Genomic DNA, 27,230 nt, shown 5'->3' on the forward strand with positions numbered 1-27,230 from the left:
AAACATTTTTTTGGGCTGGAAATCACAGCAGGTCCGGCCGCATCTGGTGTGTGATAAATGGCAGTTGGAAAGGTTACCTGTAAACATCTGACATGATTCCCTGACTATATAAGCTGTGTCTTTATGCATTTCTCCACTTCACCTGAAGAAGGAGCAGTGCTCCGAAAGCTTGTGATTTCAAATAAAGCTGTTGGACTATAACCTGGTGTTGTGTGACTTCTTATATTTGTCCTTCCATGCTGTAAGTTTCTATGATCCTATGAACTCCCTTCCCTTCTTTGAAAAATTCCATGGGATCTTTTCCGTCCGTCTAGAAGGGCAGACAGAGCTCAGTTTAACGTCTCATCTGAAAAAATATCATCTGCAGTAGTGCAGTACTCCATCAGTACTGCGCCCAAGTGTCAGCCTAGATTATGTGTTCAAGTCTCAGTCTTCTGACTCAGTGTCGAGAGTGCTACCACTGAGCCAAGGCTGAAGGAGTGATATTTATTGACAAGTCCTGTGAGTGAACCATGAACAAAAGCAGGCTTAATATAGAAATTAAGTATAATTTCCTCCAGAGCTTTGGAATTTTATCCAACAGAATTAGGTATGCTCACTCCTGAGGTACCGCCACTACTGCAGTGGTTCCACTTTGTGTGGGAGGCCATCAAAATGGAAAATGCCTTAAGGCCTGGAATGAATTTATTTTCCAAAAGCTGAGCTACCTCAAATAGATTTTCTCTAAACCACAAGCTTAGTGAATTGTCTAGCAGTAATTTATGCATCTGTGGTACCTAGCAAGCATAAATTGAATAGTACGTAACATATAGCTAAGAAATTGTATTAAAGTGTGCTTGACTATGCCAATTGCATGTGGTGTGATGTGGTACTGGATCTCTATAAGTTTGGCTGCTAATGTGTCTGGTAATGCTTTCAGCTGCTGGCTGTGCATGAATCATACGGGGAGAGTTTTATTGTTGCAAATGTATCTGCCAATCACTGTATTGACAAGTGTCTATCTTTGGGAAACATTCATATTAAAATAAAGCCTATGCGTAAAAGTTACTTCCATTTGCTCCAGATGTTAAGAAAATGAGCCAGTACCAGTGGGCAAATAAAGAACTGTACTGGTCCACTGCAAACCTGCTAATAGTAAACGTTCCAGGTGGAAACCCTTCTACAGAACTGAGAAAAAAAGGCAGGAAATGAGAAGATTAAAAGGCAGTTAGGGGGCTGGGAAATTTCTACCACCTCCAACATGATCCCACCACCAAACGCATCTTCCCCTCCCCTTTCAGCATTCCGTAGGGACCGCTCCCTCCGAGACACCCTAGTCCACTCCTCTATCACCCCAGCACCCCTTCCCCTTCGCCCGGCACCTTCTCGTGCAAGCGCAGGAGATGCAACACCTGCCCCTATACCTCCCCCCTTCCCACTGTCCAAGGCCCCAAACACCCTTTCCAGGTGAAACAGCGATTTACTTGTACTTCTTGCAATCTAGTATACTGTATTCGCTGCTCACGATGTGGTCTCCTCTACATTGGGGAGACCAAACACAGATTGGGTGACCGTTTTGCGGAACACCTCCGTTCAGTCCACAAGGGTGACCCTGAGCTTCCGGTCGCCTGTCATTTCAATTCACCGCCCCATTCCCACTCAGACCTCACCGTCTGCGGCCTCTTACATTGTTCCACGGAAGCTCAGCGTAAGCTCGAGGAACAGCACCTCATCTTCCGATTAGGCACTTTACAGCCTTCCGGACTCAATATCGAGTTCAACAATTTCAGATCATAACCTCGGCCCCTATTATATTTTTATATTTTTTATCCACACTTTGGTTTGTGCCTTTTCCTTTTTTCTCTCTCTCCCACACGGCAGCTGTCTCTCACTCTGCCAGCGCATTTCACACTTCATCCAGAGCCATTGTTTGTTTCTTTACCTGTCCTATTACCATCTCATCTCACCTTGAATATCTCTTAATGCCTCTTCTTTCATCCCCTCCCCCATTTCCCAGTCCCCAAACTGCCTTTTAATCTTTTCATTTCCTGCCTTTTTCTCTCAGTTCTGTAGAAGGGTTTCGACCCGAAACATTGACTCTGTTTCTCTCTCCACGGATGTTACCTGGCCTGCTGAGTTTTTCCAGCATTTTCTGTTGTTATTTCAGATTTCCAGCATCCGCAGTATTTTGCTATCCTGCTAATAGTAAAGCCTATTTAAAGAAAGCATTAGCTCTAATATCAATTCTTTCTCCATACTTCTTGCAAAATTTGCTTGATTGAAATGGATGGATGCGACAAGTGTTTCTGATGTAGGGGTTTAATTTGCACTGAGCATTTGAGCTAATGCACACACTAATTGGGTGTCAAAGTGCAGTAATTTAGTGAGTTGGTGTTAATGGACCAGGTAGTCTGCTTCCAGTGATATGGGTGATGCAGAGTGCTAGGTGATCAGTTACTGCTCCTGGGCCTATCGTCTTTCTGTTGAAATTACAATGGTGCTGGGGCATTGCTTCGCACACTGCTGCTCTGCTGGCAGTGCATGTTATATTTTGTAGACCAGCTCAAACAAAGTTTTCAAGCTGACACTGGAATTATCTTTGCCCAAACCAGAAGTGCTGTCATCTCCACAAAGTTCAGCATCCCCCAAGCCCTGCACAGTGAAGAGATCGCAAAGTCTCTGGTTGAAGAATGGACTCAGTCGAGAATATTTTTGTGGATTTTATGGGATTTTCTGAGGGCATTTTCCCTGTGGTGGGCTCACCCTGTGCAAATGCGTGGGGGACTGGTTTGTTAAAACTCCAGAGAACGCATGGCAGTTGGCTGTGACAAAAGAACTGTCAGTCATCCAGAATGTATGGGTTCGCCCGACAGTCCTGGAAAAAGGAAGGGGGCCATTGAACTTGAAGCCAGTCTAATATGCAAAGCACTTCTCACCTCCATCTCAGAAGAGAAGCAGAACAATGAACCCACTGGCCTCAGCCAGCCGAAAAGGTGCCAGTTTTTTTCCCAACACAAAGACCGAAAGATATGTCCCAGACTTAGGGCCATTAATCCAATACGCATGGGTCCGATGATGGCCCATCACTGATTAAGCACCGGAAAGAAAAAGGATTTTAAAGATTGGCGGGAAAAGATAGGGGTAGCCAGACTACTATAAAGATAGATTCTTTTCCACCATTCTCTCTCTCTCTCGCTCCCGCTCCAACAAGATCGAACTAACAAGAAGTACCAGAGAAGCTGATGAGCGGAGCGATCGAAACCAACCGCGTGTGGGTAAGCATAGTCTCTCAGAAGTGAAGCTTTTGGGCTATTCCGAGGGTGGGAGCTTCGATTGGTTCAGCCAGGCGAAGGGGTTTATGCAACTGGGTAATTCGTTGGTAGGGGTGGAATTAGAATCTACCATAGCAACAAGGGAATTACTGCTTGTTATAGTCCCCAGTTTTGTACTGTATGTATGTTGTTTGTAACTTGGATTTTATTCTCCACAGAGACAGTGATTTCGTTTAGTATGTACCCAACGAAGGTCAAAATTGTTTGACACCTACAGAATGTTGGAAAACTGTACTTTTTGTTATGTAAGCTTTGGCAATATGGTTCCCTGTAAACTTTCATGCCAATAAAGCATTTGAATTGAATTGAATTGAATTGAATAGTAGTGTGTAGGAACTTGGGTTCACCTAAGTAGGTATTAGACGAATTCCTACTAAATAATCGAGTTCGACTTCAGGAGAAACAGTCAGGAAGTTCTTTAATGCAGGAACAGATGAAATACAGCAGGTAAGATAGATGGATGCAGGAGAGCCGTGGAGTAGGTCTTTTCTCTGCAGTCCCGTGGATAGTGTGATGACGTCATCACGCTCGGTCGCGTTTTCCTGCGCTTAGGTGGTCATGTGACCTGCGTCGTGACGTCGACGCGTTTAGCCGCGCTTGGGCAGTCACGTGACCCGCGTCGATATGTCGGCGTGTTTACCCGGCACTGAAGCTGGCCATTGCAGCCGAAGCCACAAGAGCGGGAGGCCGAACCGGGCCGGTGGCCATCGCAGGCGCGGGAGGCCGAACCGGGCCGGCGGCCACCGCAGGAGCGGGAGGCCGAGTTGTGCCAGTGACTGTCACGGGAGTGGAAGGCCGCGCTGGGCCGGCTCGCATCTGGTTGAGTCACGTGATGCGCGACGTGACGTCAGTGCGTTCTTAAAGGGGCAACGGCCCGAACAGGTAAGTTATATACATACATAGTTAAGTTAAAGTGAATTATGTACATTATAGGTTAGGGACACTCAGTGGTACCACCACATGCGCCCCCCCAGAATTCACTAACGAAAGTCAAAAGATGAAGTGGTCTGACGAGCTGGTGGTCTGGCGGACGATCGTACTGATGTGCTGTAACGACGATGGGTGGTCGGTGGTCTCGGCGGTCGTGCTGTCTGGACTTGGCGGGCGAGGTCGAAAGGCGCTGGTCATGAGCGGATCCTTGCTTGCGTCGTGGCGGATAAAATGTATCCAGCCATGCAAAGGATCGTGGTGTCATGGCGAACAAAACGCATTCAGCCATGCGAAAGACCGTGGCGACGTGCGACCTCTGCAGCCCGTGGTACGAAACGGGCGCCGGGGCGAAACAGCTGACTGGCAGGTTGGGCATACGCGGACCATGGCTCTGTTGATGTTGGAAAAAGTCCTCAGTCTGACCAAATCTGCAGGAACGCCGAACGGACGATCCAGGAGGGCTTGGCGGGCGAGGTCGGCGAACTCGCCAACAGGTGAGTGAACTCTGCGGCAGACAGGAACACACGGAACGGTGCGTGCCGTAGTGCTACGACGGTAACACAACAGAGAGTGAACCGTTGCTGCGTTGATCAGTGATCGGTGATGACAGCAACTTTCACGTGGCCGATGGCGGCCGCGGGATGCCCGTTGGACCCGTCTTCGATGTTTGCAGCGGCAGTAGATGTTTGCGGTTGTTGAGGGGAACACTGTAGAAAGGGCGGCAACGTTCCGGGATGTTGTTGCTTTCGGTAGGGGGAAACTGCCGGGAGGGTGGCAATGCTTTTAGCTGTTCTTGATTTAGAGGAAAACTGCCGGGAGGCCAGCAACGCTTCTAGTTGTTGTTGATTTCGATAGGGAGAAAACTGCCGGGAGGGCGGCAACGCTTCTCTGTCTCGCCAAAAAGCGTGGTAGGTAACACAACCAGCAGGCTGACAGGCTGGTGCGTCGTCGGCAGGGAATGAGTCTTCGTGTTTCACGAGGGATGGATCCTCGTGGTTTGCGAGGGATGGTTCCTCGTGGTTCGTGGGGAATGGGTCCTCGTGGTTCGTGAGGGATGGGTCCTCGTTTTTCGAGAGGAGCGAGTCCTCGTGGTTTGTGAGGAGCGAGTCCTCGTGGTTTGTGAGGAGCGAGTCCTCGTGGCATCTCCGCGGGGGCGCGCTCCGATCTTGAGGGCTCGAAAACCTGCGGAACCTGCGCTTCGAGGGATTCATACTTGCTGTTGCGTTGGGAGACGTCGTAGAGGCGGACGATCCGTGTGGCGGTAGAAATGTCGAATACGGAGACCGTAAGCAAGTGCGTGGTCTGTGCCGCATCGATGTTCTCGGCGAACGGGGCTTCTACCTTTATAAAGCACGAGGGCGGTTGCTGCTCCCTGAATGGCGGTAGTGACAGCGAAATGGCTGATGCTTCCATGGCGTGCTTCTTTTGTGAAAAACGTTCACAAAACTCACCAATTGCAGGCGTTGGTGGTCGTCGGTTGCCGTTGGTCGTGCTCTACCTCTGGTCACAAATGTAGGCGTAGTTGGCTGCGCTTCCGTGAAAAACGTTCATGGATGCAGGGTCACCAATGTAGGAATAGGTGAGCTTCCGTACTCACGTCGATGGGCCACCAATTGTAGGAATTGGTGTTCGTCGGTTGCTGTTCAGGCTGCGCGTTTCTTCCGTGAAAAACGTTCACAGATGCGGGGTCACCAATGTAGGTACTGATAAGCTCCCGTACTCACATCGTTGGGTCACCAATTGTAGGAACTCGGGAGGCCGAGTTGTGCCGGTGACTGTCGCGGGAGTGGAAGGCCGCGCTGGGCCGGCTCCCATCTGGGTGAGTCACGTGATGCGCGACATGACGTCAGTGTGTTCTTAAAGGGGCAACGGCCCGAACAGGTAAGTTATATACATACATAGTTAAGTTAAAGTGAATTATGTACATTATAAGTAAGGGACACCCGGTGGTACCGCCACAAGTGCATGTTTTAGCCAGTGTATGTTAGACCAAATACATATAAGTTTGATTTTTCACCGAAGCGTTCCTGTCCGTGACTTATTTCATTTACACTCTGAATAATAATTCCCGGGTATAGAACTTTCATAAGGCGGGGGCGATTCGAACCGTCCGTCTAGCAATTGAGCTAGGATCAAAAACCACTACAACAGTCTCCCATCCTATGATCGGTATAATGTCTTCCTCATAGCAGGCAAGGGTCTTCAGTTGCTGCCTGCTGCTACCACCCCTCTTCCACTGGAGCCTGCTGAAGACTGTCTTCTTCTGCAAAAAAAATTAGTATGGATCACATGAGAGAGAATTTTGCAGAGGCAAGGGGTAGTAGCATAACAACAGAGAATAAAATGTCAGATACCTAGCTAGCTGCAGTTAGCAAAGTAGATTTCCAGTTCTGTTTGGGCACAATGGTATTACTGAACAGACTTACTGTAGCCTGTTGAGATACTTCTGAAATATTGAGTTAATAATCCTCTTCTGTGAAACTAGTCAGGCAAACATAGCTGATAGATGCAGGCTTCTTGGTTACCCATATATAGCAATATAAGATGATTGACAGTCATCAATGTGAAGCAGATTTACATAGATTCATTACCAGGAAAATTAATTTATCACCGATAGTAAAGCTAATGGATCACAGAGAATACAGATGCACACAGAGAGATTAATTACAGTACCTACATGTAGCAGTGTAAGATGATTGGCTACCTTCCAGAATGGCTAGCTAGCTGGCTTCAAGGCAGAAAGCAGAGAGTTTGGGTAAAGGGTAGCTATTCACAGTGGCAGAAGGTGGGTAGTGGTGTTCCACAAAGACCACTGTTGTTCACAATTTACATTAACGATTTAGACTTTGGAATAAAAAACACAATTTCTAAATTTGCGGATGACATCAAATTGGGGGGGATAGTCAATACTGAGGAGGACTGCAACAAATTACAGGAGGACATTAATAAACTTGCAGAATGGGCATATAATTGGCAAATGAAATTCAACACATATAAATGTGAGGTATTACATTTTGGTAAGAAAAATAGGGAGGTCACTTATTACTTGGAAAATAAGAATCTAAATGGGGTAGAGGAGCAAAGGAGTACAAATACACAAATCACTAAAAGTAGCGATACAGGTTAACAAGGCCATAAAAAAAGCAAACCAAGCACTAGTGTTTATTTCTAGAGGGATAGAATTGAAAAGTAGTGAAGTTATGCTGAACTTGTATCGAACCTTACTGTGGGCAATTCTGGTTATATTATAAAAAGGATATAGAGGCACTGGAGAGGGTGCAGAGACGATTTACAAGGATGATACCAGAAATGCGATGGTATACCTATCAGGAAAGGATGAACAGGCTGGGTCTCTTTTCTCTTGAAAAGAGAAGGCTGAGGGGTGACCTAATAGAGGTCTTTAAAATTATGAAAGATTTTGATAGAGTGGATACAGAGAGAGTGTTTCCACTTGTGGGGAAGAGCATAACTAGAGGCCATCAATATAAGATAGTCACCAAGAAATCAAATAGGGAATTCAGAAGAAACTTCTTTACCCAGAGAATGGTGAGAATGTGGAACTCGCTACCACAGGGAGTGGTTGAAGCGAATAGTATAGATGCATTTAAGGGGAGGCTGGACAAGCGTATGAGGGAGAAGGGAATAGAGGGTTATGCTGATAGAGTTAGATGAGGAAAGATGGGAGGAGGCTCGAGTGGAGCATAAACATCGGCATGGACTGGTTGGGCCGAATGGCCTGTTTCTGTGCCGTATATCCGATGTACGTAATCCTATGTAATTTCTTATAGCTTACCTTGGCAACTTTTCTTCAAATCGACCACCTTCTTCCCTATATCAGATTTGTCTCACAGACAATCACCTCTCATGCACACTGTAGTTGTTGCTTGTTCATGGGCTTCCCCTCAGAACTGTACAGGGCATTTTACCTTTCCCTGATGATGTCTACCATAATCTGAAGGGCCTCCAATGTGAAGCCAGCTTTTCTATACCTTGTTCCCTCCATCAGTGCTCAGGTTTGCAGAGTCCATAGCTGGATTGTTGCCCGGGACATTCTTTACAGCACTTACACGCCTATTAGTTTCCCTTCAAGTCACACACTATCCTGACTTGGAAATATATCACTGTCCCTTCATCGTCACTGGGTCAAAATCCTGGAACTCCCTCCCTAACAGCACTGTGGGAGCACCTTCACCACATGTGTAATGATCAATAACATGTCATTCTATAGTGGACACTAGGTGGCGCCGTAGAGCTGTGTAGAGCTGTATATATATAAGGCTACACTACCCAGCTGTATGTATATTAAGACTACATTACCCATGAGGCACTAGGTTACCCACAAGGCAGCAGTCAAGATGGATGCCTCTACAGATACTGTACCTAGTCCACATGTGCTCAATAAAAGTGTCTAGCAAAAGCTAGCTGTGTTCATAATAAGAATGTCTAGTTATTAATGAACATAAGAACATGGACTGCAGCGGTTCAAGAAGGTGGCTCACCACCACCTTCTCAAGGGCAATTAGGGATGGGCAATAAATACTAGCCTTGCCAGCGACACCCACATCCCGTGAATTAATTTTTTTTTAAATTAGGGGTTTATGAGTGATTCCGCAGCATTGTTCCAGACACATTCTGATTGCACAACTTAGCAGCCAAAAAGCAGATACAGTAAAATTGTGTATTCCTGCAAGTGCACTAAAAAATGATTCTTATTTACAGCATAATCAGTGCAGTAAGAGTTATTTAAACTTCTTAGAGGCTTCTACTCTCAGGGGACGAGGAGGAACAGTGGTGGTGAGTGACGTAAGAAAACTACTAGGCACTTTCTCTAAGCGTTAAACAAAGCTTTAATCAACTGTTTTACAACATGGAGGTCTAGTTGTGTCCTTCACTAGTTCCTGTTAAGAATGTCCTGCACAAGCTGGGTCCGTGCCTGAGTATTTATACTCTCCCTGGACAGTGCCACCCGCAGGCCATTCAGTATTGTTTCATAAGTCTTTCTTTCATGAATGACTGATTCATGTCAGTGAGGAAACTTTTACTTGTTAATTTACTACACTCCGAGGTTTTGAATCATATTGGGGTATTTGTGCCAGTAGTTCTATGATACCTCATCTAATTGACCATTCCTCACCCGTGAACTGAACAGAGAGCATAGAAAAGCTAGTTGCCCATGAATGAGCATGACAACTGAGTGCAATCCTGTCCTCATTTGATAGTGATCGGGTACAGTGCAATCTTCAGAAAGTTCAGGGACACTAACTCTGTTAGGAATCAAACCTGTATCCTTCCTGGTTATATGGCTCAGTACATGGGGTATGTTTACCCATTGAGGAGAGCTGCTAGAGTGGAATATTCACGCTCCAGATTAGATAGCCATGAACAGAAAAGAGCAGAAAAATCTGGATCTACCAAAAGCATATTACTGCTGGAAAACAATTTACTGAATGTCAGCTTGGCCCAGTTGGTAGCACTTTTTCCCGGGTTTAAGGTACAGTCCACGACTTGATTATATTACCCAGTTCGGCCAGTTAAACTCGACCCTCAAGATACTTAAAGATCCCATGGCACTATTCAGCTCTCTGGTCTCCTGACCAATATTTTCCCGTGGTCATTCAACACATTGCTGTTTGTGGGATTTTGCTGGATGTAAACTGTTTGCCATATTTGCCTACATAACAACAGTGACTGAACTTCATGCAGTGAGAGTTTGACAACGCTGAAAACTGGCATTTCCGATCTGTCAAGAATCCTCTTGACAGATCGGATGCCTGCCCTGGAGAAGGGCCTCTGCGGAGGGAGGATTCCGCTTTCTGCAGAACCTCTGCCCGCTGAAAACCCATAGGGCTAAAAATTCGGTGGCGCCGCGTTTGGGGCGCCGAGCTCGCCTGGGCACCGGAATTTGTGCTCCGGCCAGAGCCGCTTGCGCCCTCCCGATATTCAGTGGGAGCGCCCCAAGAGGGACTCGGGGCGCTGCTCGAGGCTCCCCGCGTCCCGCTTGGGGCGCTCAAACTGAATATCGCCGCGCCACATGCTGTGGCACGGCACGCTGCTGCACTGCAGGCCTTCCTCCCCTTCTTAAGGGGGAGGGGCCTGCACCAGCGCGATCACTGATCACGAGTGCCAAAAAAGAGCCCGACACCGAGGAGAAGTGCCGGGCTTTTGGGGCACTGCCGGCACTGCCCGGGGGGTGGATCAGGAGGTCGGGGAGGGCGGCACGAGGAGGTGCTGGCAGGCGGCCACCGGAAAAAATGGCCACCCCGCACCTCCACCTTAATTTGCGCCACTACCGCCACAGGTAGGCCCTGTGAACCGGTCCCGATTTGCGACCGGCGTTACAGAGGCGGGCGCGACCAAATATCGCGATCGGGGTGGGAGCGGGGCGCTGCGCACACCAATGATGTCATCGGTGGCGGCGCAGCGCTACAAGCTAACGCCGCCATTAGCGCCCCGCTAAATATCGCGGGAGGCGTGGCCAGTGGCGCTAAAGCCACTGAGTGCCCTCTTTGGGCGCTAACTGGTGGCGCAGCCCACTGAATTTCTAGGCCATAGAAATCTTACGCCTGGTAAGAGCAGGTGTAAGGCCTGCTTTTACCAGCTTAAGAGTTGAAAAAAAGTTTTTAAAATTTTCACTCATTTATAATTTTAAAAATACTTTAAAAAAAGGTAAGTTTATTTTTAGCCCTGTAAAAAACTTTAGTTATTTTGTAATTTTAACTTATTTTTAAAATGTGATGGTTTTTAAAAAAATGTATTTAATGTTTTACTGTGTTTTTGGGGTGATCTCCATTCATACTTTTGACAGGTCTATCTGTCAAAAGTATGAAGGAAGATTCCCTTCACCTATTGGCTGGCCTGGCCCACATGATCCCAGGGACGATTGCGAACCGCCTGCGCCTCTGAGATGCCTGGGCCCTGCACATTTCGAGTTTGGAGAGGCACAGGAGCGGAAGTGTCCGGACCTCGGGAGCCCTCAGGTAAATTCGTAGATTTTTTTCCGATAGGAGGCCTCCGCACGCAGGAAGCCTCCGATCGGAAATTACGGGCCAATTATTTCTTTACGAAGGAAATTGTGACAATCAGTTAGGACAGAGGCAGTTAGAACACTTCAATTGTCAATTTTTCTTGACAGTTTTTTTTTTTGCGTTGCCTTTCTTTTTTTACTCCTGTTCTTTTTACCCATCTGAGCCAGAGTACAGGAAAACAGTTATGGCCACTCTGAAGGCAACAGAGAAGAGAGAGCAACTTCAGTGCCGCGAATGAACTAAGTACACTTTGAAAGCTCCTTTGGGAAAGAAAGGGGTTGAAAAGAGGCATTGCAATATTTTTACTTGCTAAGAGTACAAGGGGGAAAAATTCAGTATCGCCCCGTTTGGGGCGCAATTATCGGCCGTGCGCAAAGTTTAGCACCTAGCACTAATTATCGGCTCTGACGGCAAACTTGGCTTTTATCGCCCCGGAGGTGATTGGAGCGCTAAATCAGGTGCTGCACACCTGTCTTAAGGCACAAAGGCCGAGGAGCGAGGCGTTATCTCAGAGCGCTGGTGAAGCAAGGAAGGGCAAATCAAAATGAACCTGCAAAGTGCTGCTCAGTACCCAAAACTCCTTCACACAGCGTTGAATCTCTCCAGAAGTCTCTCTCTCTCTCTCTCAGAATGCGTGGTGCAAAAATGTCACCAACAAAAAAAGGCAGGAAGCGGTCACCTTTAAATAGTGCTCCCCCAGTCTCTTTCTGACTGCAAAACGCTCCCCTCAACCTGTCGTTGCTAGCGGTAAGGCAGGGGACGCCACTCAATATCCGGTCCGGGGCGCTACCGGGGCATTGCGCACTCGACTGACGTCACGATCTGCCGGCGCAGGAGATAGTGGTGGTAGTGTTTAGCGCCGCAGCAAAATGTCTAGTTAATTTCGCGAGCGGCGCAAACATTGCCGCGCCCGGGCGCTAGTTGCTTTGCGCCCCATTAGCGCCCTCTTAAGGCGCTAATGGGAGGCGCAAACAACTGAATTTTTCCCCCAAGTTCTGTAATGGTTATGTTACTGAACTAGAAATCCAGAGGCTTGGACTAATAATCCAGAGAACGTGAGTTCAAATGAATTCAGTTTAAAACAATCTGGAGATAAAAAGCTTGTATCAGCACTCAGTTCTGACGAAGGGTCATCGACCTGAAACGTTAACTCGGTTTCTCTCTCCACAGATGCTGCCTGGCCTGCTGAGTGTTTCCAGCATTTTCTGTTTTTATATCAGTAAAAGCTGTTGGGTTGTTGCAAAAACCCAACTGATTGATTCATCAATGCCCTTTAGGGAAGGAAGCCTGCCGTCCTTACTCGGTCTGACTTATATGTGACTCCAGCCCACACCAAAACAGTTGACCTTTAACTGCCCTCTGAAGTGGTTTAGCAAGCCACTCAGTTGTACAGGGTGGCTAGGGATGAGCAATACGTCCCAGCCTTGCCAGCGATGCCCACATCCTGGGAATTAATAAAGAAAAGTTTGCTGATTTCCTCACTTTGTTAGTAACTACATCCCAGATATCTACGACAGATGATTCTTGTTATTTCCCATAATCATTTTTCGGTGCGCAGTAAAATTTGTCCCAGGCAGCTGAAGATACTTCTCAGTTTATTGGCAGTTTATCAGATATATCCGCTTCTAACCCTCTGTCATCTATGCAACAATTTAAAAGGAAGAAAGAGGACAGCACTACAATTGCTCGGACCTCAACTCAAACTAAAGCAAGAATAAAGATAAGAAAGGCAAGTAATCATGACTTGTTAGTTAACGACGCCATGGTCAGATGGGCAGATAGTGTACTTTTCAGAGATAAGTTATTCACCAGAGCGATTATGTGCTTTCTGAGAACTATGGTTAAGGATATAGATAGCAGGGTGGATGCTTTGATGAAAGGGGATTATAATGTCTTCACATGTAGATACAAGTGACATTTCTAAAAGGAGAATTACCAAAGAATGATAAGTAATTTAAGGATAAAGGTGTCAAAGTTAAGGTTTATGATTTGTTATCTGTCATTGTACCGTTGCATTAGAAGTATGGAATAGAACACTACTCCTTAATTCTAATACTTACTTTCCTACATTATGGCCTAGAAATTCGGGTCTCCACGGGTGAGTACACATGGGGTACTCACCCGTAGGCCCATGCACGGGAAACCGGCACTTCCGTTCCCCTGAAAGAAGGGGTTCAGAGTTCGAACGCGTGCGCAGGAGAGGCTGCACGTGCGCATCGAACTTACGTTTTTTTCAGGTTACACATATAAAAAGCAAGCGTAAAGCCTGCTTTTTACAAGGTAAGTGGTGAATTAATTAAAATTAAAACATTTTTTCCACACGTTTATTATTTTTAAATACTTTAATGCAAGGTAAGTTTATTTTTTAGCCCTGTTAGAAAATAAAATAATTTTTTTCAAAAATTTAAATTATTGTTTAAAATAGTTAATTTATAGTTTACTAGCTAGAGTGCCCGGCGGTGCCGAGGCTTTTTCGAGGGCATGTTGTTGTTGGAAGAGAGAGAGAGAGAGAGAGAGCGCGCGACTGGGGGGGAAGAGAGAGCGTGACTGGGGGGAAGAGAGAGAGCGACTGGGGGGAAGAGGGGAGGGGGGAGGTAGGGGAGGGGGGAGGGGATGGGGGGTGGGGAGGAGGGGGAGGGGAGGGGGGAGGAGGAGGGGGGAGGGGAGGAAGGGGGGGGGGAGGAAGGAAGGGGAGGGGGAGGGGGAGGAAGGGGAGAGGGGGAGTCCCTGAACCCCGCCCCCCGATCTCCCGCCCCCGATCTCCTGATGTCCCGCCCCCTGATCTCCCGATGTCCCGCCCCGCGATCTCCCGATGTGCCGCCCCCCGATCTCCCGCCCCCCGATCTCCCGTCCCCCGATCTCCCGATGTCCCGCCCCCCGATCTCCCGTCCCCCGACCTCCCGCCCCCTGATCTCCCGATGTCCCGCCCCCCGATCTCCCGATGTCCCGCCCCCGGATCTCCCGATGTCCCGCCCCCGCGATCTCTCGATGTCCCCGCCCGAGCCGGCTTCAAGACCAGAGAGAAGCCGCCGCGCAACCTACCACGTGAGGCCCGGCCGGACTCAAGTCGCGCTCCGGGCAGAAGATGACGCGGACGCTGACTCCCGCCCCGCCCGCCTTTACTAAGATGGCGGCGGTGGCGACGCTCGGCTCAGGCCCGCCCCCTCCAGCCTTCACAAAGATGGTGGCGATCGCTGGCCTTTTGTCGATCGCGACGGGAGGCGCCTAGCTCAGGCGTGGCTGGTCAACAGACGCCCAGGCTTTGAGGCCTGGAAAAACGGTGAAAGGTAGGAAAATTATAGAGGTTAGACAAAAGATTTACAAATTAATTAACTTTTTTTAAAAACAATTTGTCTTTTAAAAGCAACTTTATTTTTGCTGGAAATGTAGATTTGAAAAGAAACACGCAGAAAGCGGGAAAAAGAAAGGAAAAGTTTGGAATCAAGATGGCGGCGACTCACCTCGGTTCAGAACGATAAGGCCCGCCCACACACGCACCGATTGGTGGACCGTCAGGTCACCGAAGCGTAGGATTGGTCAATCGTCCCGTCACTCGACCGTAGGAGGGCCCGCCCGCACGCGCCAGGAACCCGCCGTACGATTGGTCGACCTCGACGTCACTCGATGCTAATGAGCGGATAATGAGCGGAATGTTGAACGTTGTTTGGATACCGCGGGCGCAAGTTTTGTCTGGCCGAAACGTAAATACGCTTAGGACGGTTCTGGAATCGTCAGCTTTCTTTCGACGTAACACACGTGTAGGTACGCTCTATAACTTTCGAGTTAATTCAATACAGACAGACGGAATGACAGACAGACAGATGTATCCTTTTATATATATGTTTTCAAGGGGAGACTGGGTCGGCACTTGAGGGAAATAAACTTGCAGGACTACGGGGATGGAGTGGGGGAATGGGACTGACTGGATCGCTCCACAGAGAGCTTGCACAGACTCGATGGGCAGAATGGCATCCTTCTGTGCCATTATGACTCTATGACTTCGCAAGTGTAGTTACTGTTGTAATGTAGGAAAATGCAGCAGCTAATTTGCACGCAGCACGGACAGCATAATATTTAAATCATAATATTCCCTAAGCAATTCATGTACTGGAATCAATGAGAGGCATGACTATTTTTCCCGGCTGATAGAGTGGCATCAGGCGTGAGCCAGCAGAAAAAATTCAAGTGTTCCGCACCCCACTTCCTGAAGGAAGGAACAACTGCTACACAACAAGCGGCCCATTCAAACTAAAACTGCGTATGAATAAAATGAAGTCACAATTTGGTTGTTGCAATCAACAAGGTAGTTGATGTCCTCTGGTGCCCACTAGTCGCAGAAGGCTTCAAGAAAACTGGTGGACACTGCGTGATCGCGCTCCACTGTCACCTGGGGGCAGAGATCGGAACAAGTAGTCAGAGAAACCTTCATTTGAGGCATGCAAGAAAGCCCTCAAATGTTAGCGGTATTAAGAAATAAAATGCTGGAATCACAGGCATCTACAGTTATAGAAGATTTAGATATTCTAAGTATCTCTGACATGTAGTTAGAAAGAACTTGTATTTATATAGCGCCTTTCAAGACCTCAGCACACCCCAAAGTGTTTTACAGCCAATAAAGTACTTTTGAAGTGTAGTCACTGTTGTAAGGTACGAAATGCGGCAGCACATTTGCGCACAAACAGCAATGAGATAATGGCTGATCTGGTGGTCACTTCCTCAAAGAAATGAATGAGGTTAATGTAGCAGGACCTTTGTTTCCTAAAGCCTTGCTGGGGATTCCTAAAAGCTGCTGAGCTCTCCAAGTGACCACAAGTCACATCCCTTTCTTTCATCTTCCCAACAACCAACATGAAATTAATAGACCAATTTCTTTCCATTTGTAAATGCTGGGAGCACATGAGCCTTCCCCTGTCTAGTGGGACTAGCCTAGACCTCAGAACTATTGAACATATGAGCCTGTAGCTCACATAATACAGCTCCCATTTCCTTTAGCACTCTGGGGTAAAGGTTATCAGGTCCAACTGCCTTGTTAGACTTGAGTGCCTTAATCCTAGCTAAGATCATTTCGGCAGTTACTTTGATTAAATCAATTTTAGCAAAATTTTCATCAGTGAAAATAGGTGCAAAGTATGCATGGAGTGTTTCAGCCATATCCTAATCCTCATACCTACATTTCTGGTATTAACTTCTAAATATTTATAGCAGTAATTTGGCTTACCAACTGAAATCTGATGATACAATTATCACTATTGTTCAGATGTTCAAGCATAAGGGGTGGATATCATCCCAGGATCACTGCTAAGGACTAAATCCAATGGATCCAGGTAGATGGGGTCTACCAGATCTCCCTGATGCACCATTCTAGTGGCTTCATCAAAAAACTGGGTCAAGTTTGTTAAACACGAGTTCTGTTTTCTAAAGCCATGTTGGGTATCCCATATTAGCCTTGAGCATTTTGGACGATCATTGATAGCATCCCTAATGATACTTTCTACTAATTTCCCCACCACAGAGGTTAACTCACTGGTCTATAATTTCTAGGAAGTGATTTTAAGACTTTTTTTTCCAATAAAGGCACCAAAGTGCTTTTCTCCAATCATCTGGCACTTCCCATTTTCTCAAGAAGCCATTACCATTCAACAGTCTTCTATGTGGCACTTTATCCAAGATTTTCTAGAAATTAAGGTATGCTTTGTTTAGAAGTTGGAAGCGCAGCTCAGGTTCGAATACGACACAGAGGTTCAGCCTCACAGTGGTCAGGGAGGGGACCAAATTGGTGGCTAGGGTTTGGTGGAGGTGGGGGGAGGCAAAGACAGTGGCTTTGATCTTCTCAGTGTTTAATTGGAGGACATTTCGGCTTATCCAGGACTGGATGTTGGACAAACAGTCTGACATCACAGAGGCAGTGGAGGGGTCGAGAGAGGTGGTGGTGAGGTAGAGCGGGGTGTCATCAGTTTACATGTGGAACTTGACATGTTTTCAGATGATGTCGCCGAGGAGCACCATGTAGATGAGAAATAGGAGGGGGCCAAGGATAGATAGTTGTGGGACTCCAGAGGTAAGGGCACAGGGGCGGGAAGAGAAGCCATTGCAGGAATTTCGCTGGCTATGACTGGATAGGTAAGATGGGAACCAGGTGAGGACAGTCCTACTCACCTGGACAATGGAGGAGAGGCATTGGAGGAGGATGGTGTGCTCAGCCGTGTCAAAGGCTGTATAGAGAGTAAGCTACGGGTTAGCTGTGGGTTGAAAGTTTTATTAGTTACTTCTAGTGTTTTTCTTGATTGTATCCGGCAGTTGGATAGGAACTTCCCGGCTTTTCCTAAATGGTTTATATGGCTCCACCACGTCTGCATGGGGCAGTTAGGCTTTTCCCACCCTTCTTTACATATGTTTGCACTTATGTTCGGAGTAATTCATTGTGTGTGAAGTGCATTGGGTATATTTCTGAGAGAGATAATTAAGTGTGCTAGAAATGTACTTTCGCAATGGGATATATTACTTTTATCCAGTGAAAGGCATTAGCTGAATCATTCAGCTAAGAATGCTAGTGTGTCCAAACATGCGCAGGAATAATTACGTATGTCCTGAGTATTTGACAAGTGCACACAAACCGCCTGCTTATCAAACGTATCATTGTGGAAATCTTACCAGTGCCCGATTCAGGTTTCTCCCTGTTGCTGCGGTTCAGCCAGTTACATTTGTAACTTTCAGATGATGTGTGCTGCAAAAACAAAACCTGGCCTGATGTAATGTACTGAGCTCTGTTCACTAGTCTGAAATGAAATCACATTGATCTCTCTCTGTTGTTGCTAACCACAAATGTAATAAAGATAAATATACTTTGCCATAAAGAGATAAATCCATTAGTGTTAGCCTTGACGCTTGTCCAATCAGAAGCCAAGGTTTTCTCTTGCTCCTCCGCTATGATTTAACAAGCAGGTTTCTGCTTCTTCTGGCTTTACTATGTCATCATTTCTTCCTTTAGTTTAAAATAAAAATCAGAATCCTGTTTTATTGGAACAAGCGCTATAGGTATTTTGAATTAATCTTTTTGGCACACAGTATTTAATGACTCAGCTGCCGAAAGAGATGGTTTTCTTCAAAACCATTTTTTTCTAATGGTTTAAAAATGTTCTTATTCTGAAATGACAACGCTCCATTCAGCTGATGATCTAGACCAATAAAAATCACTTACTAGAAACATATAGGAACAGGATTCGTCCATTCAGCCCCTTGAGGCTGCGCCGCCATTCAATTAGATCATGGCTGATCTGTACCGCAACTCCATTTACCCGCCTTAGCTCCATGTCCCTTGATACCCTTACCTAACAAAACTCTATCGACTGCAGTGCTGAAAGGTCCTTTTGTTCCCAGTATCCATACAGAATTTCAGTTTTCTATTCCCCTTTGTGTGAAAACGTGGTCCCTAGTTTCCCTCTTAAATGGCCGAGCTCTAATTTTAAGGTTATGTCCCCTCGTTCTTGATTCCCTCATGAGAGAAAATAGTTTATCTGTATCTACCCTATCGAATCCTTTTAACATTTTAAACACCTCAGTCAGATCACCCCTCAATCTTCTATACTCAAGGGAATAAAAGCCAAGTTTATGCAACCTGTCCTCATAACTTAAGCCACTAAGCCACAGTGTGGCTATGGCAACACCATTTTAGCCACGTGCACTACTTTTGGTGTATGTGAGGCATTTTCTACTCACACAATACAGATAAAAGTACTTCACATATTTACTTAGCAAACTTCTACCATCATTCAGTAACCAAGAAAGCATTTGCAATGCTCAAAAAACACTTGCACACTCTGATTTTTCTGCATTAGGCTCAATAAGATCCTGATTTGTGTGCAGATTAGGGGGTGTCCAAGCAATAGTGATCAATGTGTAGAACAAACTTCCAGATAGAATAGTGGAATCAAAAACTGTGGAATCATTTAGGAAACAATTGGATAGGCGAACATTAGCATCTCTCGGGATGGAGGAACTAATTAGTCTAAATGGCCTTCCTCATCTGAAATTATCTTAGTGATTTTGTGATAATGCATTTGGAGCACTAGAAAAGCACAGCAGATTCTCAACATCCATATAAAGGGCGGTACATAGGTCACCTCTTTGTATTGGTGTTTTTCTGATTTCTATGTACAGTAGCTGTTTGTCATTCACGCTTTCTGAGTAATTTCTGTTGTTGGTGAAAGGGAGTTATTGAAGCTTAGTGGAGTCTCAGAGACAGCTTCTTTAAAACTGTACTGCATTTGTTATTGTGCCTGATTCCCCAGGGAATGGTCATTGTGTCCTGCTTTGAGAAGACCTATTGGTGTTCCTCTTGGTGGACACCTTGATCATGATGAGGCAGTGGATAAGGTCCATCCCAAGTCAAACATCTCAGGAGATCAGTAATGCATCACTCTTATGCTGTTTTGTTTGCCAAGGCCTCGCAATACATCAAATTTCCCATGGCAAATATACCACAACGTGAGAGAGCTCTGCACTTTTAATATCTGACTGGATTTCCTGATGTGCAGGGCATTATTTATGGCCATATAGGCCTCTACCCTCAATGCCACCCCTTTCATGACCAGAAAGGAGTTCCATTCTGTCAGTGTGCAGTTGTTCTGTGCCCACAGGTAACAAATCATAGAATCATAGAATAGTACAGCACAGAAGGAGGTAATTCGGCCCATCGAGTCTGCGCCGGCTCTTTCAAAGAGCAATCCAGTTAGTCCCACCCCCTCCACTTCCCCCCACTCTTTCCCCATATCCCTTCAATTTTTTCTCCTTCAAGTAGTCATCCAATTTCCTTTTGAGGGTTTCTATTGAATCTGTATCCACCAGGCAGTGCATTCCAAATCTTAACGACTAATTGCATAAAAAAGTTTTTCCTCATGTCGTGATCTGTGCCCTCTCATTATCGACACTTGCCATTGGAAACAGTTTCTCTTTATTTACTCTATCTAAATCCTTCATGATTTTAAACACCTCTATCAAATCTCCTCTTAGCCTTCTCTACTCCAAGGAGAACAGCCACAGTTTCTCGAGTCTATCCACATATCTGTAGTCCCTCATCCCTGGAACCATTCTACTCAATCTCTTCTGTACCCTCTTCAAAGCCCTCATGTCCTTCCTAAGGTGTGGTGCCCAGAATTGGACACAATACTCCAGCCAGGGCCGAACTAGTGTTTATATAGGTTTAGCATAACTTCCTGGCTTTTGTACTCTATGGGCTGGATTTTATCAATGGAGGCGAGTAGGAGGCGGGACTCCCACTTTTAGGGTTGTAGTCCCGCCTCCATTGAGTTGTGGCCAACCCACTCGATTTTCCCTCGATAGACCTTGTTGAGACCACCCAGCGGGCTCAGCAGGCCAATTAAGGGCCACCCGGCAAAAGGTGACATCACAGATTGACATTTCATCTGTCAAGAGCTTTTGACAGATGAAATATCAGCTTTTGACAACTCTTTGAAGCTGTCAAACACTGACAATCTGTACTCTAAGTTAATTCCTTCCTCTCAGGCTGATTTAGAGATCTCTCCAGAACAGAAAGCAGAGGCTGCAGATTTTGACAGCTCGCGGCCATTCTGCTTTCTGTGCCGGCGAGATGAGGGACTCTCCTGAGACCTGAAGGAAGGAAGCCTGCATTAGTAAGTAAAGGTTAGTAAAACTTCTTTAAACACTTTACACACACCAAACACACTTACCTCTGCACTCATTCACCATCACTCACCTGAACACCGGACATCTCGAACCCTCCAAGCCCTTCAGCCCGACGGTCCACCTCGCTAACTTGGCGTGGTTTGGAGCCGTCGGGAATCCCACACTTCAGGGATAAAAATAGGGATTAGGCTAAAAACTGCCTGTTAACTACCTGTTAACAGGCAGTTAATTGGCACTAATCCCCTTCCCACCTCGGGGAGGCGGGTCCCAGCACAGGTCGGGTACCCGCCTCCTGGGAAACGGGCATGGTGGCGGGTTTGGGGGCGGGATGGGTTTGTGCCCCCTGATTTCGCAATTTTAACAGCCCACACGCCTCCATTCCAGCCTCCACAGCCCTGGAAAATCCTGCCCTATGCCTCTACTTATAAAGCCCAGGATCCCATATGCTTTACTAACTGCTTTGTTAACCTGTCCTGCCACCTTCAAAGATTTATGCACAAGCACCCCCCCCAGTCTCTCTGTTCTTGCACCCCTTTTAAAATTGTACCATTTGGTGTGAATGGTCGCTCCTCATTCTTCCTACCAAAATGTATCACCTCACACTTCTCTGTATTCAATTTCATCTGCCATGTGTTCGCCCATTCCACCAGCGTGTCTATGTCTTCTTGAAGTCTATTGCTATCTTCCTCATGCATGTTAATGTTTGTGATTCATTCATTTTACAGCGATCCTCTGTTCTGCCATTATTTTAAGGGTCAGGAAAACTGAACGGATAGCTATCCATTGCAACCATGGGTGCTTCTCCCATCGAGCAACCTAAGGATGAGAGGGGAAGAGTGATATTATGAGGTGAATGCTGTTACCAAGGTCTTGGTTGAGCTCACCATCAGCATCCTGAAGCAAAGGTTCAGATGCTTAGGCCGATGAGGGGAAATAATGCCATACAGTTAGGCAAAGGGTCCAAAATCATTATAGCCTCATTTGTTTTACAGTAATTTGCATGCAAAGGAGTCTGATCATGGAGCAGGCTGCACAAGATATGTAGCATCAAGTACTGTGGCTGCAGTGTGTACCATCTACAAGATACACTGCAGCAACTCGCCAAAGCTCCTTCAACAGCACCTTCCAAACCTGCCACCTCTACCACTTAGAAGGACAAGGGCAGCAGACGCATGGGAACATCACCACCTACACGTTCCCCTCCAAGCCACGCACCATCCTGACTTGGACCTGTATCGCCGCTCCTTCACTGTCGCTGGGCCAAAATCCTGGAACTCCCTTCCTAACAGCATTGTGGGTGTACCTACACCATATGGACTGCAGCGGTTCAAGAAGGTGGCTCACCACTATCTTCTCAAGGGCAATTAGGGATGGGCACTAAATGCAGGCCTAGCCAGCGACGCCCACATCCCATCAATGAATAAAAAATATAAAAAAATCGCAGAGATATGTCTACTCAAACAAGCAGGCAAACAGCTGGAGTGACAAGACAGTCTCCCATAGAAAAAAATTCAAAGCACAACAGTTATTTCCACATGTGCTGAATATTCCAGCCAGATATGGCCTCACCCCCATCGCTCTGAGCCTAATTTCAGGATCTCTGAATACGCCATCCATATAACTATCTTAATCCACCTCATAGCAAAGGAACTCTCACGGCACAGTAAAATATGAATCATTCTAAATTGTAAGTACTCTAACTCTGCATGGCACAGGTCTGTTCAGTACGTTCCACCCCAGTGTTTTCTCATGTTTTTGGGTTCATATGTTGGGTCTGCCAGCAAAGTACTTGCTCAAGCAGTATTTGACATGAATCAGTCATTCATGAAAGAAAGACTTATGAGACAATACTGAGCAGCTTGCGGGTGGTGCTGTCCAGGGAGAATATAAATACTCGGGCACGGGCCCAGCTTGCGCAGGACATTCTTAACAGGAACCAGTGAAGGACACAACTTTTATGTTCATTAATAAATAGACATTCTTATTATGAACACAGCTAGCTTTTGCTAGACACTTTTATTGAGCACATGTGGACTAGGCACAGTATCTGTAGAGGCATCCATCTTGACTGCTGCCTTGTGGGTAGCCTAGTGCCTCATGGGTAATGTAGTCTTAATATACATACAGCTGGGTAGTGTAGTCTTATATGCATACAGCTATATACAGCTCTACACAGCTCTACGGCTCCACCTATTGTCCACTATAGAATGACATGCTATTGATCATTACATTCCCCTTTCTTTGAGGTTTAACAAAATCAATATCAATCAACTTTCAAGAAAACAATAAAGATAATATCAGTAACACTTTTGTTGGTGTTCTATAAACATAAACATTTTCAAAACAGTCAACACATTTTCAAAGCTTTACATTGTACTCAAAGATTAAGTCTATCAGGCTCTTTTACTTCATGTGTGGATCTTCTCAACACGGGTAAGTCTGATGTGTCTTCATGAGATTGTTCTGGCGGTGAATGACAAGATGCAGTTGCGGCATTGTCATCAATCTGGTCTTGAATAGTCTCTTGTGTTTTTAGTCCTTCCTCAGTTCTAACAGTGTATGACCTTGGTCCTACTTCCTCAAGAACTGTAGCTTTCCTGTTCCATGCATCTGGATCCTCAATCCTGACAACATCATCCCTTGTCAATGGTTTTAGAGTTTTGGATGACTTGTCATAGTATGATTTCTGTTTCAGCTTTAACAGTTGAAGTCTCTGTCTCAGTTCCTCACTTTGCTGTTCTTTTGCACAACAGGGTAGCGTGGTGCGCAACTTGTGACCCATTAGTAGTTCAGCAGGTGAAGAACCACAGTCTAAAGGTGAGGCTCGGTAGCTCAGCAGGGTGAGATAAGGATCAGACTTGCTTTCTGTCGCTTTCTTCAGTAGCTGCTTGGGAACTTGAACATCTTTCTCTGCCTTACCATTTGACTGAGCATACAAAGGACTGGATGTGATGTGCTGAAAGTCATAATGTTCTGCAAACTGTTGCCACTCCTTACAAGTTGAAGCACGGACCATTGTCGCTAACGGCAATCCTGGGAATTCCATGTCTGGAGAAGATGGATTTTCCATGCATTATGACATTGCTTGCTGTAGTGCTTGAGAGCAGCGCCATCTCAGGATAGTTAGAATAGTAGTCAATCACTATTAGATAGTCTTTACCATTTAAATGAAAAAGGTCCATACCAACCTTTTGCCATGGTGCTGTTGGTATGTCAGCTATTATCATTGGTTCCTTTGCTTGTTTGTTTTGGTGTTTCTGACATGTCTCACATTTGCCTATCATGTTCTCAATGTCCTTATTTATGCCAGGCCAATAAACAGTGTCTCTTGCCCTCCTTTTGCATTTTTCAATTCCGAGGTGTCCCTCGTGAATTCTTTTGAGCATGTCTTGATGTAGAGCCTGTGGAATGACTATTCTGTTCTGTTTTAGTAATAGTCCACTTGCGACACTCAATTCTGACCTTGTGAAAATATTTTGGACAGGAACCTTTTGGCCAACCATGATGAATGTTCTCTATTACTGTTTGTAATACTGTATCTTTTACTGTTTCTTCTGCTATTTGCTTTGATTTTGTGTCTGACACGGGCAGCGCAGCAGTGACCATACTCACATGAACATCCACGTCTTCTTCAGTAGAGCTCACATGACTCATTGTGGGTGCTCGGGATAGTGCATCTGCTAACACTATGTATTTGCCTGGTGTGTAGATCAGTTCAAAGTCATATCTTTGCAGCTTCATCATGAGTCGTTGAATCCTTGGAGACATCTCATTCAGATTTTTTTTATGATGGCAACCAGTGGGCTGTGGTCTGTCTCAACTGTGAAGGTGGGAAGTCCATATATGTAGCCATGAAACTTTTCTAGTCCAACTACCAAGCCTAGACATTCCTTTTCAATCTGGGCGTATCGACACTCAGTATCAGTCATAGACTTGGAGGCATAGGCAAGAGGCTTCCAATCTTCACCCTCTGCTTGTAGCAAGACCACGCCTAGGCCATCTTTTGATGCATCCGTTGACACTTTGATTCTCTTTGTTGGGTCAAAGAAAGTGAGTACAGGTGTGGTTGTCAGCACGGTTTTCAGGTTTATCCACTCTTGTTCATGTCTTTCTGTCCATGCGAACTCATTTGTTTTATGTAGCAGGTCTCGCAGACAGGCTGTCTTGGCTGACAAGTTAGGAATGAACTTTCCAATGAAGCTTATCATCCCCATGATGCGTAGCACTCCTTTTTTGTCAGTGGGTCGGGGCATTTTGAGTATGGCGTTTACTTTTTCCATATCTGGCTCTATTCCTTTACCAGATAGATTGTCTCCTAGGAAAGTGACTTCCTGGATGCCAAACTGACACTTGGCTTTGTTGAGCTTCAGTCCATTCTGGCGTATGCTCTGTAGCACTTTAGTCAGTCTCTCATTGTGTTCTTTCAGTGTGGAGCCCCAGATGATGATGTCATCAACATAGACCCGAACTCCTTCCAGACCTTCAATTATGTGTTCCATCGCTCTATGAAAGATTTCAGATGCAGATATTATCCCGAAAGGCATTCTGAGGAAACAATACCTGCCAAATGGTGTGTTGAAGGTACAGTATTTGGTGCTCTCTTCATCCAGTTTTAGTTGCCAAAATCCTTGTGAGGCATCGAGCTTTGTAAAGTATCTGGCACCTGACATTTCACTGGTGATTTCTTCTCGCTTGGGAATCTGGTAGTGTTCACGTTTTATGTTTGCATTTAAGTCCTTTGGATCCATGCATATTCTTAGATCATTGTTCTTTTTCTTTACACATACCATGGAGTTAACCCAGTCTGTTGGCTCTTCGACTTTCCTGATGACTCCTAGTGTGGTCATTCTGTCCAGTTCATTCTTGAACCGGTCACGCAGGGGTGCTGGAACTCTTCATGGAGCATGTACCACTGGCTGAGCATCCTCCTTTAGCTGGATCTTGTAAGTGAATGGTAGAACTCCAAATCCTTTGAACACATCCTGGAAATTATTCACTACAGAATCCACCGAGTCATCTGGTCTGCTTATGGCACAGTTTATACGGTAGACTCTCTTGACCAGTTCTAAGTCCTCACAAGCTTTGTCACCCAGTAGTGAATCAAGTCTTTCAGCCACAACAGAAAACATGAGATGATGCACTTTGTCTTTGACTGTCACTTTAAGTCTGTATACACCTAAGCTATCTATTTTCTGTCCATTATAGTCCTTCAGTAGTACTGACTTTCTCTGTATTTTGGGCTTTTCTTTCATATTGTTAATGTCACTCATACTGATTAAGTTTGCTTTTGCCCCAGTGTCTAGTTTCAAGGTAACTAATGCTCCATTTACCTGCAGTGGGATCATCCATTTGTCCTCTTTTACTGCATTAACTTTATGTTCAGCATTGTCCATTTCTGAGGGCTGCACATTTTCTGTATCCTTTTTGATATTGTCACATGACACCATTCCTACAAAGAATGTCTCACTTAAATCAGTGTCCTCAATTACATTAACTTGTTGCCCTTTCTTAGTTTGTACTTTTGAAAAGCATTGTTTGGCAAAGTGATTCTTTCCATTACACTTTGTGCACATTTTTCCAAATGCTGGGCATTGTCTTAACTGGTGTTTGTAACCACAGCGTTTACAATTAAAAATTTCATCCTCCGATTGCTTTTCATTTCTGTTCTGCCCACGTTTCTTCCCCTTGTAGGACACAGCACCGACAGCAGCATTATCACTCATTACAATCGCATCATTATTGATTTCACCGAAAGTCTTCGTGTGCTTTCGAGCTAGCTCGCTGGCTTGGCATATTTTCACTGCATTTTCCAAATTTAGTTTGGTTTCTCTCAACAGCCGTTCCCTGACTTTTTTATCATGAATACCAAACACAATCTGGTCACGAATCATGGATGATTTCAGCTCAGAGAAATTACATGTCTGTGCTTTCAGTTTCAGATCAGTTATAAAGCTATCAAAAGTCTCATTTTGCTGCTGTGTCTGAGAACGGAAGATGTATCTTTCATACGTCTCATTCTTTTTGGGAGAGCAATGTGCATCAAATTTTTTTAGCACATCTTCTAATTTTTCTCTGTTCTCCTCTGGATTAAATACAAATGTATTAAATACCTCTATCGCCTGTGGGCCTGCAACCGTAAACAGCAATGCTATCTTCCTTGCGTCTGGCTTTGTACCGAATCCGATGGCTGCAATGTAGAGTTTGAATTGTTGTTTAAGAGTCTGCCAATTGTAGTCGATATTTCCTGTGAGTTTCAAACGCGCTGGTGGCTTCAAATTCTCCATGTCGCTTTTCACAATTT

The 27,230-nt window shown here is 45.6% G+C and overlaps 1 long non-coding RNA gene across 2 annotated transcripts in view; it reads right to left on the reverse strand.

The window, feature by feature from the left end:
- Positions 1-3,712: 3,712 nt before the first annotated feature.
- LOC147107787 (uncharacterized) overlaps positions 3,713-27,230 on the reverse strand; it is a 178,853-nt gene continuing 155,335 nt past the window's right edge. For both annotated transcript variants that reach the window (XR_015080869.1, XR_015080870.1), the window contains one exon: positions 3,713-6,504. This is a non-coding gene — a long non-coding RNA (uncharacterized LOC147107787). The remainder of the gene's footprint in view (positions 6,505-27,230) is intronic.

This window comes from Somniosus microcephalus, chromosome 14 (genome assembly GCF_052327205.1).
Source record: "Somniosus microcephalus isolate GS21.2 chromosome 14, FLI_Smic_1.0, whole genome shotgun sequence".
NCBI classification, from domain to species: Eukaryota; Metazoa; Chordata; class Chondrichthyes; order Squaliformes; family Somniosidae; genus Somniosus; species Somniosus microcephalus.